This window comes from Otolemur garnettii, unplaced genomic scaffold, assembly GCF_000181295.1.
Source record: "Otolemur garnettii isolate 467f Iridium unplaced genomic scaffold, OtoGar3 scaffold00079, whole genome shotgun sequence".
Taxonomy (NCBI): Eukaryota; Metazoa; Chordata; class Mammalia; order Primates; family Galagidae; genus Otolemur; species Otolemur garnettii.
In genome coordinates, this window is record NW_003852474.1 from 1,116,710 (window position 1) to 1,128,654 (window position 11,945).

Genomic DNA, 11,945 nt, shown 5'->3' on the forward strand with positions numbered 1-11,945 from the left:
AAGGAGGTTCTGCTGTGTTGATGATAGGAGCAACTGGAGAAGAGTACTTGAAATCAAGAATATCACAGAAAAACCTTAATTCAACTCACGTACGTTCTGACCCTGCTGCCCAATTTACCTTGCCGATTCGTATTTCCAGGTTTTGCTGTACTTCACACACCTCTGCTCCACGTCTCATGTTTTATTTTTGTTTTGGCTTGTTTGTGTTATGCTCAGCTGTAATGTCTGAAACAAACAACCTCTCACTTCCAATTTTCTTAAAATGATCATTATAATAATGTGAGAATGAATAACGCCAAAGCTAACATTTTGGATCTCTTGTTATATACAAGGAATGTACTAAATGCTAAATAAGTCTGAACTCCTTTAAACTTTATAACAACACTAAGATGTTAAGTTGTATGATACTCCTAATTTTACTGATGAGGAAACAGAGGCAAAAGAAGTATAATAACTTGCTAAAGATCACAAACTTAATACTGGGCAGTAGCCAGGTTCAGACCTAGGATATGTGGCTCTAACTTGGGCCCCCAATTCTACTGAACAAGCAATAATAGAATTCTCTTTACTTGAGTCAGTAACTTAATGAACAGCCTACGCATTGACCAGACATGCTCTCTATGCAATAGTCTCCAGTGTAGCACTGCGCTGGTTGCTGGATGAAAGAAAAATTTTGAAGGATTAATCATGGAATCCACCCTCAAAAATTTAATAATCTGATAGATAGCTAAATCTTAATATTGATCCTGAAAGTTAAAGGCAAGGCTAGGATACTTTGTAAATATGGTATGCTGTATTTATACAGACTTGTAAATATATACACACACTAAAATGCATCCGGGCCAATTCTTGAAAGATTATTGGTTTCCAGACTTGGTAACTTCTTCTTAATGATACAAAAGTAGATGCTGCTTACAAAAAAAAGAAAAAAAAAAAAAAGAGGAAAGTCACTTCAGTCAATTATATTTCGTTGCTATAAAGACATTTTTATAAAAGCAGACCATTACACGTTTGAAAAAAGAACAAGTACCAAATATTCACATGCAAGTTATCACCAAACTCTTCCAGGTTAACACGCAAAAGCCGTAAAGCAGAAGCAGGACGTAATTATAAATACAAATACACCAACCAGGTTTTGAAGCTGTTCTGAACATGGCACACACCAGGCCTGGGAATTACTGTTAACGGATTCAAGGTTATGGAGGAGATCCTTTTTGATGAACACCTATTAAGTGTCACAAAGCTGCCTAGGATCTTTTCCCTGAGCGTCTGTGGAGCTCCAGCAGAAGGGAGCAGCACAATTCTTGTGACTCGGGAAGATCCAGGCGTAAGGAGAGCTGTGCTACCTCCAAGCTCTCATTTGTGTCCGTCCCAGTCCAGCTCGAGGATTACATTCTTAGAACCTCAGAAGAGAAAGGGATGTATGTCAAAACTACAAGAGCCTGGATTCTTTATAACATGGGGACACAAGAAGCATCAGTTTGCTGTTACCCAAAGTGATGTAACCGAAAAGTAGCAAGAGAAACCACTGGACAGCTTCTACTGCCAGGCATGGGGATGCCCACTGAGAACCCGGCACCACTCCTGTTTCTGTCCCCTACTTGGAGGGATGGCTCTCCCGTATTAGTTGTCGGTGATGAGACTGGGTGGAATGAACTTGCAGAGACCAGAGTAAAGTGAGGATAATGGAGGTGCTGCGTTGTGAGCCTTGGGTGCCTGTGTATTCGCTGTGCGAATTATCTTTCGAGACGGCTGTGATGGGAAAGCTATTACAAAATGCAGAGTTTAAAATCAGAAAACCTTGTTCATTCAATTTTCTTAGAAGAAGATAATTTCCTATTAATTTTTGTAGTCTATGTTATCATTCAAGAACACTGGAAAAACTTAAAGATGAGCTTGCAGCTGAAACCAAGAAAAACGGTAAAGTCGAAAAGTAGTTAATAAGTAGCCAAAGGGCAGTTACACAGCTAGTCATTGAAAAGGATATTAAACAGGCATAAAACCGAGACAGCAGTACCAGCAGGGACAGACTGAGTTCCTGCTTCATTCCTGCCCTGGAGTCCCAAATCCTTCAAGCTTGCAAAGCTCTCTTAAAACGTGCAAATGAGGTACCAACCCTATAGAGAGAAAGAAATCCTTGACTGTTCCAAGGAGAGAACTGCTTACATTTTCAAAGATTCCCTGGGCCCTGGGAGTAACGAATGCTGGCAGAACCTCCAGATTGCTTATAAAAGCGAGACATAAAGACATCCCTTTTATTTCAAATAACAGATTAGAATAAAACCATTCTGTGATTTGCAACATTTTCAACACCTGATTCTCAGTAGCCACTGTGACCTTTTCTTGTTAAGTTATGTACAGACCATATTCATTAATCATTTTTCTTCATAAGGTAGAATTCATTAGGTTTTAAAGCTGATGTAGATTTATAGCTGTTAGTCATAATTAGTTGCTTAAAAGACTGTATACTGAGGGAGGGGGTTATTAGTGCCTCATTAGCTCCTCTCTGTTTCCTCTAAAACACCAGCAAGTAATTAATACAGCAAAAAAAGAGAGACCAGGCACGTTCTGAAGAAAGGGTCCCATTCTAATCAACTACTTCCAAATTTTTCCTTTGTCCTTCTAAGCACAAATTATGGCACTAGAGACTGAGACAGGGTGTGCTTCCTGCACATAAATCCATGGAATTGAGGGAAGGGCACTATTTCCTTACTCCCAGTCCACAGACATGGATGGTGTCCTTGCTACGTGGCTACCACTGTGCTTATCACAGATAGTACAAGAGAATACTATCATGGCAGCTACCTGCAAGGAGGAGAAACCTGTCTCTTTGAGATTATACAGGAATGTTTACATCCAAAAAGCAGTTGGGAAGCAACAGAAGGCTGACACTGGGGGCACCATTATTAAGCTGGACAGCTCAGCAGTGCAGGGCTAGGCAGAAGACAGGCTCCCTAGACCGCTGGGCAGTGGGACTCCCAACCCTACATCTGCAGCTTCCTATATCACCTTGGACTGTGCCCTTCATTTTCCTGAGCCTTCTTTTTTCCCTTTTGTCAAATTCAAGCATTGAGAAAATAGATGGAAAGAATTCCTCACACAGTGGTTGACTGAATAGAATTTTGACCAGAGAGCCACGCTCAGGACAGCTGTACTAGGAAGTGTTTGTGATGTCCCTCTAGGAAAGCTAATGAAGCCCAAGTTGGTGGACATGGCCAGAGAGAGTCAGCAGAAGAGGACATTAGGACCCTGTCTCTACTGCTCTCTCCTCATATCTGGGTATTTGCTCCATCCTGAGGCCCACTAACAAGTGAGAGATGAGTTGATGACCAAGCACACCTGGCACTCAAGCCCTCAGTCAGGGGTGTGCAAAAGATTCAATAAGCTGATACATGAAATCCATTAGCAGAACCCCCAGCACACATTTAGTCCATATTGGCTATTGTCTTTGCTGTTGCCGCTAATCAGTAGAGTGTCTTGTTCAGTACTGATATGTAAAATATAAGAACATATTTTCTAAGGAAATATATGACAGCCTCCAGCTATTTATACAGCTCAGCTATAGAAGCAGCGGGTGGAGAAGATTCATTATTCTAGAGCAGGACAGGTCTAGAACCTTTTACCCAAGAAAAATGTGTGTTCAACAGGAGGAAACTCTCTGCTGTGATAATACTGCCCAATAATGCATGGACTGCCTGGACACAGTGTGAATGCTTGTCTCTTACAAAAGAAATGTCCCCAAAACACAAATAAATTTATTCAGATTGATCTCTAAGACCCCTCCTAACTGGAAAAGTGTTGACGCTCAGCATGGAGTATGCAAGGAACTAACGGGCCACAATCAGGGAAGTCCAGGCAGACAATGAGCGGTAGTGGCTATGTAGTAGTCTCCAGATCGCAAGAGGCCTGCCTTTGCCGTCAGCTGTGCACAGCCTCAGTGTCTTCATGTACAAAGGGTAGGTAATAAGAATACATTCTTGTTGGGCAAAACCCTTAAGCTGACTAATAATTACTAATATTGCTATACTAATTGAGTAAAGAACTTTCCAGAGGGGAAAACAAATAACCAAAGACCAATGTAGTACACAGTAGGCATTTAATAGATGCCTTTTAATTAAGATGGAGCAATGGGATCAGTGGATCAACTTGTATAGGTCAGATTACTGAAGGTCTTAGGGGCCAGGGTACAGACTGCAGATTCGACTAAAAAGAGAAAAGGATGGTAGAGGATGTTTCTAATGAAGAAGTAATGAGGGGAGAGCACTTAGGGCACTTCGGCTGTTCACAAGGCATATTGAGACACGAAATCTCATTCCATCTGCACATCCTCTCTGTGAGGTCTGTGGAGCAGTTATCTCCAACTTTCAAGGAAACGTGTAGGCTCAGAAAAGTGAAGTTTCCTGTTCTTGTGGCAAAATCATTAAATGACCTAAACCCACGTCCTCTGATGTTTCATCTTCTATATTTCATCATAGCACATCTCAGATCATGGAAAGGATGGCGAAGGGGAAGTTCAAAACCTCAGGGTATTTTTGATAGTTCAGTAGTAACATTTTTATCTCATTGAAATTTTAGAAATGGTCACCTTGGCAATATTGTTATTTTGTAGTATTTGTTGCCATGCTTTTGATGTTACTTGTTGAACAAGGTAGATGTAATTCTCTCCTTTTAAAATTTCCGCAATTCGTAAATTAACAGATGCCTTTTCAAAGTGCCTCTGTGGATCGATTTGGCATGTAACCAACTCTCCCCTAGTCAAATCCTCCAGGAGTTATACTGTCAATCCAAGTTGTGTTATGATGATTTTATAACATGAAGGGGTCTGTTGTATAATTCTATAAGAAAGCTGATGGGTGTGTGATAACAATAGTGGCTAACACCCACTAAGGGCTTCCTATGGATTAGGTACTGATCTAAGTATTCTTTATATGTGATAAGCAATTTAAAACTTGCAACAACTTTATAAGGTAAATACTGTTACTATCCACATTCTACAGAAGAGTTACAAAGAAAAACTGAAATTGCAACATTCATACTAATGTCTATGCACAGCTCTGGGAGTCCTTGTAACAGTATGGCACAAGTTTGTGTTCAAGTGCTGGAAAGGAGATGGCTTCTCAAAGCAGCTGAGATTGTGGCTTAGGCTGAGGTCAGGAGTCACCATAAAAAAGGGCATGAGAAGGAACAGCCACCGCAGCCACTATGCTGTGAGGCTTCCCTGGAACTTGAGGAATGGCATCACCAAAGGAAAGGGGCAAGAAACAGTGGACGTCACATATTGCCCAAGGGTGCTTCTTTGGACCGGCTCTAGGAAGTTCCAAATACATTTGGTAAAGACTTTGAAGGGAAAAACAAAATGTCCCAGGTGAGCAACCAGGATGGAGAAAGAGAAAACCAGCTGTGATATCTACTTCTGTCAACACCATTGCACCTTCCCAGGGAACATGCATCCACTGTACTTGATTTCTTTTTTAATCTGATTTCTTCTGTGCCATTTCTAGGGAACCAAGGAAATCACTGCCTTCCCCATTCACTAATCCAGTGTTAGGGGTCTGAAAACACACAAATAAATCTTTAGACACAAAGTTAGAGGTAGCTGATAAGGATTTGAGTCTGCAAATATGGACAGTACAAGAAACTTATACTATCTGAAAGCCTTTTTTGAGGTAAATAAATCACCTTTTAAATAAGCAGGCATAGTTTGCTAGACTTCATAAGAGAGACAGACATTTGATAAAGTAAATTCCTATAGAGGGTATTTATTGGCCTTTGACAAATCTGGATAAATCAGAAGCTTGATTAATCAGAATGAAATGAACTAGCAGGCACCTATTGTTTTAGGAACTTGTCCTAGGTGTTTTTATGACAGAATGAGAAAAGAATGGGATTTTGAGAATAACGTCTTAAGAAATGAAAAGAGACATGTGGCCTTTTAGAAACTCACAGTCCAGCTGGAGAGAGAATAAACTACTCTGGCAAGAAGTCAGGTCTATCCCAGATTAATTCACTGCCTCTAACATCTCTGTTAATCTCCCTTCAATTCCCATCAGGGAGACCAGACTAAAGAAAGCATATGTGAAGACGTACGAACAAGCTCAAGTCCGCTCATGCCTGGGCCCAGAAATCAGAAGCAGCCCAGAGGGGCTCAGCAACTGTGCATCTGTGGGAACCACCTGTCTTTGCTCTCCTTGGGGAGCCCAGAGGCTGGAGGACCCAGGGAGGAAAGAAGAAAGCAGGGATAAGTGGGAGAAGACAGGGCTTTGGCAGCTGGCTGGGTGGTATGATTGGAAGGGTGCCCTGTGTCTACCAAAAATATCCTTCCAACTGACTTGGTCACAATGCCTCTACTTTCCCTATGCATTTTAGTTGAAAAGTCATTGGAAGACAAATTGTTAAAAAAAAAAAAAACCTTCTGAAAGTTTCAAATCAGCCTTTCAGCTTTTAATAGAGTGGCCACCCATCCTCATCTGTTTAGAGCAGCTCAGCAATTCATCATCAAGTGTCCCTCTCACTCTCCAAAGTATCCTAAATTGCAGGAGACTTGGATAGTCAACTTAGCTTCTAATTGCCTAGCATAGACCTGAGAGCAGGTGTAAAGCACGTCAGGGATAGTGAGGAGGCCCAGCTGAACATCTAGCAAAATGGGAGACATTGAGTTGGGGGAGAAAATAAAAGGAAAAGCAGCAGCTCAAAATTAACCCTTTTAAGCCTTACAGTTTTTCTTTGGATGAGGCTGGATGGTATCAAGTGAAATTTGAGGACTGGTGAATTGAATTTGTTGTTAGGACTGAAAGGTATAGTAAGTAATCTTCAGGGTGGTGTTGATGTATTTTGATTTGGTTATTTTTACTAGTCTTTAAAATTCTAATGTTCTACTTACATTGTGATCTGGGAAACTAAAAATTCTTTAGTGAACTAAAATTAACTGTTCTTTGAGAATATTTTTTTTTTTTTTTTTTTTGAGACAGAGCCTCAAGCTGTCCCCCTGGGTAGAGTGCCGTGGCATTACAGCTCACAGCAACCTCCAACTCCTGGGCTCAAGCGAGTCTCTTGCCTCCGCCTCCCAAGTAGCTGGGACCACAGGCCCCCGCCACAACGCCTGGCTATTTTTTGGTTGCAGCCGTCATTGTTGTTTGGCGGGTCCGGGCAGGGGATTCGAACCCGCCACCTTGGGTGTACGTGGCTGGCGCCTTAGCCGGTTGAGCTATAGGCGCCGAGCCTCTTTGAGAATATTTTGAGAGTTTACTGAAGTCCGTGACATGGAGGGAGACGTGTTACAAAACAGAAGTAATCTATGCAAGGGTGTTCATTGCCCCTGTGTGCCCAGCTGTGGGAGAGTGGGCAGGTGGGTTACCACTGTGCCTCAGGGAGTACTCTGAAGCTTCCAGAAAGTGACACGTGAGCTGTGTGCACGTCGGTGGAGCTGGAGTTTAAAACAGAGTGCTGAGGGGAAAATTGAGGACCAAATTAATCTATTTAACATCAATATGGTATTCACATAAATTTAAGATTTACATACATAAAAATTATACATAATTTATTAGAACAATGTAAAATAATAGAATCCCATCAAAAATCTTGGAATATTTAGCTGTAGTAGATAAGAGGAGAGGGGACTAGGGAAATACAGATAATAAATACATGAATAAAACACAAGCCTGAAATTTGATGAGCAAGGAGATAAAAATAAATGAATAAGGATAAGAGGTCACAATTTTATTGGAACCTATGCATTGTTAAATGATTTTGCAATCTTAAGTGGAAAAGTCATATTAAATCTAAAGTATTTTTAGCTGTTTATTTCTATGTCTCTTTGATTAAATGAAAGTGAACAATTACTATTGTAAGTAGGAATGCAGCTAGAAAGTTCGGAACATTGTTTTTCAAGGTTTTCAACATAATCATTAAAAACAAATTGAGCTTGCAACTCAGCCTACTAAATTACACCAGGAAATATTTTTTGGCACAATTTCTAATGAGAGTCTGTCTTACCTATGTGAGCTTAATAAACTTTAAATTCAGAACTAGAAAATAAGTTGTAGATTACATATTGGGAGAAACTAGTGTACAGCTATTAAAAGACAAAAAAAAAAAAAAAAGAACCCCACCAAGATGGAACCATGAAGAAATTAAAAATCTAAATAGACATATAACTAGTAAGGAAATTGAATCAGTAATCAACAACCTCTTAACAAAGAAAGCCCAGGACCATAAGGCTTCACCATAGAAGTCTACCCTTTAGGGATGGCACCTGTGGGTCAAGGAGTAGGGCGTTGGCCCCATATTCCAGAGGTGGTGGGTTTGAACCCGGCCCCAGCCAAAACAAACTGCAAAAAAAAAAAAAAAAAAAAAGAAGAAGAAGAAGAAGTCTACCCTTTAAAGAAGAATGAACACCTATTCTCTCAAACTTATCCAGAAAATTGAAGAGGAGGAAATGTTTTCAAACTCATTCCATGAGGTTATGAGACCAGCATTACTCTGATACTAGAATCAGAAAAAGAAACAAGAAAAAAGAAAATGACAATATCCCTGATGAAAAATGAGAAAAATCTTCCACAGATACTTGCAAACCAAGTTCAACAACCCATTAACAGGATTATACAATGTGACCGAGTGGGATTTATTCTTGAAATACAGGAATGATTCAATATATGAAAATCAATCAGTGTAACACACCACATTAACAGAAAGAAAAACAAAATGACATAACTGTCTCAAAACAGAAAAAGCGTTTGAAAAATTCAACACCTTTTCATGAAAAGACACTTAACAAACTAGGAATAGAAAGAAATGACCTCAACACAATGAAAGCCAACTATGAACAGCCCACAGCCAACATCATACTCAATGGCGAAATCCTGAAAGTGTCTCCTCTAAGATAAGAAACAAACGAAGGTGCCCACACTTGCCACTTCTATTCAACAAAGTACCAGATGTCCTAGCCAGAGCAATTAGCCAGGCAAAAAATAAAGGCATCCAAATTAGAATAGAGGAAGTAAAATTATCTCTGTTCATTAACATAATCTTATATGTAGAAAACACTAAAGATTCCATTAAAAAACTGTTGGGTCTACTAAACAAATTCATCAAACCTCTTACATTTCTATAGGCTTATAGTGACCTGAAAAGGGAACTAAGAAAAGAATTCCATTTACAATGACATTAAAGAGGACAAGGTATTTAGGAACAAACTTAACCAAGGGGGCATGAGACTTATACGCTGATAACTATAAAATATTGCTGAAAGAAGTTAAAGAAGACTTTCTATTGTTAAAATGTCTATTTTATCCAGAATGATCTACAGATTCAATGCAATCTCTATCAAAATCCCAATGGCATTTTTTCCAAAAGTGGAAGAAAAATCCTGAAATGTATAAGAATCTCAAAAGGCAACAAATAACAACATTGAATCTTGAGAAAGACAAAGCTGGGGGCCTCAGACCTCCTGATTTCAAAACATATTACAAAGTTACAACAATCAAAGCAGTATTATACTGATGTGAATATAGACATACATAGAAGATCAATGGAACAGAATGGAGAGCCCAGAAATAAATATTTACACATATGGCCAAATCATCTTCAACATGAATACTGAGACAATGGGGGAAGGTTAGTGTCTATGAGAAATGGTGCTGAGGAAACTGGGTTTCCACATGCAGAAAAAGGAACTTGGATTCTTAGTTTCCACCTTATGCAGAAATTAACTCAAAATGGATAGCAAGGACAGATCTGAAACCACACAAATTATAGAAGAAAACAGGTGAAAAGCCTTCATGACATTGATGTTGACAATGATTTCTTGGACATGACACCAAAATCACAGGCAACAAAAGCAAAAATAGATAAACAGGACTACTTAAAAACTTAAAAATGTTTGAGCACCAGTGAAAACAGAGTGAAAATACAATTTTCAGAATAGGAGAAAAAATATTCAAACCATACTTCTGATAAAGGGTTATATGTCCAGAATATACATTTTTTAAAAAATGCTGTAACTCAACCACACTATTAATGAAAAATAAATGAACTCATTAAAAAAAGGGCAAAGAACTTCTCTCCAAAGATGATATACAATGGCCAATAAGCATATAAAAAAATCATTAATTATCCAAGAAATGTAAGTCAAAAATCCCAGAGAAAAATAAGTATTGGTGAGGTTGTGGAGAAATTAAAACCCTTGAGCTCTATTGATGGGAATGTATTATAAAATGGTGCACCTCCTACCAATAACAGTATGGCAGCTCCTCAAAAAATCAAAACTAGAATTACCAAAGGAGGTGGAACAAAAGGTCAATGCTGTATTATTCACAATAGCCAAGAGGTAGGAACAACCCATGTGTCTATAGACAGATGAATGGAGAAGTAAAATGTGATATATACGTGCCACGGATTATTTAGTCATCAAAAAGGAAAGCCACTTCCTACAAAACCAATGAACACTGAGGGTCATTGTGTTAAATGAAGTAAACCAGTCACACACACATACACACACGAAACCGTAAATACTGCATTAATCCACCTACATTAGTTACCGAGAGTAGCCAAATTCCTAGAAAAGGTAAGTAGAACGGGGGCTACCACAAGCTGGGGGAAGAGTTTGGCGGTGGGTTGTTGTTTAGTGGGTACAGAATTTTGGTTTTATAAGATGAAAAATTCTAGAGAACAGTTACCCAGCAACATGCTCATAATTAGCACTACTGTACTGTTCCCTTAAAAATACTCAAGGTGATACATTCTATACGTCTTTTACCACAATTTCTACAAAAGGCAAAGGAACAGTACTGAGATACAAGGGACAAAGCGGGTGAGAACAACGCTGTAAAGATACAAACCCTAAAATAGCTCGACTCTGCCGGGGAAGGCCACCCCGCACTTGGTTCCCCTTCAGTATAATCTAGTAAACACAGACTTACTTTTGAACATCTTTTCCCAAATAATTAAAATGTTTATTTAAAATTATAAAAATCATGCCTATCAAGAAACATGTCACAAAAATGAAGGAGTTGGGAAGAGAGGGGGAGGTAAAGTGCAGGACATGGAGAGGTTGGGGGACTTTTCAGGGCCTGAGCACTGCCCCTGCACAGAGGTGGAGGACACACGTCAGGAAGACCCCCAAGGGTCCAAACAATGAAACATCCCATTAGCACATTAGATGAAATAAACCCACACCATCGTTTCAGGGGATTGTCAGGTAGAATATTAGTAAGGAAGAGATGACAAAGATAACACTTTATTTCACATATCCAGTATTACAATTTCCAGGTTGCTAATTATTAGTTGACACCTAATCATTACACATACATATGGGATACAGAGTGATAGCTCAACACTAGTGACAGCCCTTTATTTAACATGTTATTATTATTTTGATGAACATCAAACTTAAAGGTTTTCATAATTTCTCCCATAAAGAGAGTACCCAAAATACCATCTTCCTAAACAATATTTTTATTTTTGTTTGTTAAGGCTGGGTCTCATGCTGTCACTCAGGCCAGAGTACAGCAGTGAGATCATAGCTCACTGCAGCCTCCAGCCGCTGGGCTCAAGTAATCCTCCTGCTGTCTAGCTGGGATTCCAGGTGCAGGCCACCAAGCCTGGTCTCCCATAAAATATATAAGGTCCTCAAACTCAAGTTCCCATCTGAGGAGTTTCATGAACATAAAATGTGTAGTTGGAGAAGGAAGGTTGTTCCATGACACCTGTTGATAACAATAACAGGGATATCACACACAATGCAGAGCACATACCAACACGTATCATACACAACACCCTCACACACAATCCAGAGCTCATACCAACACATATCACACACAACACACTCACACACAATCCAGAGCACATACCAACACGTATCACACACAACACCCTCACACACAATCCAGAGCACATACCAACACGTATCATATACAACACTCTCACACACAATCCAGAGCTCATACCAA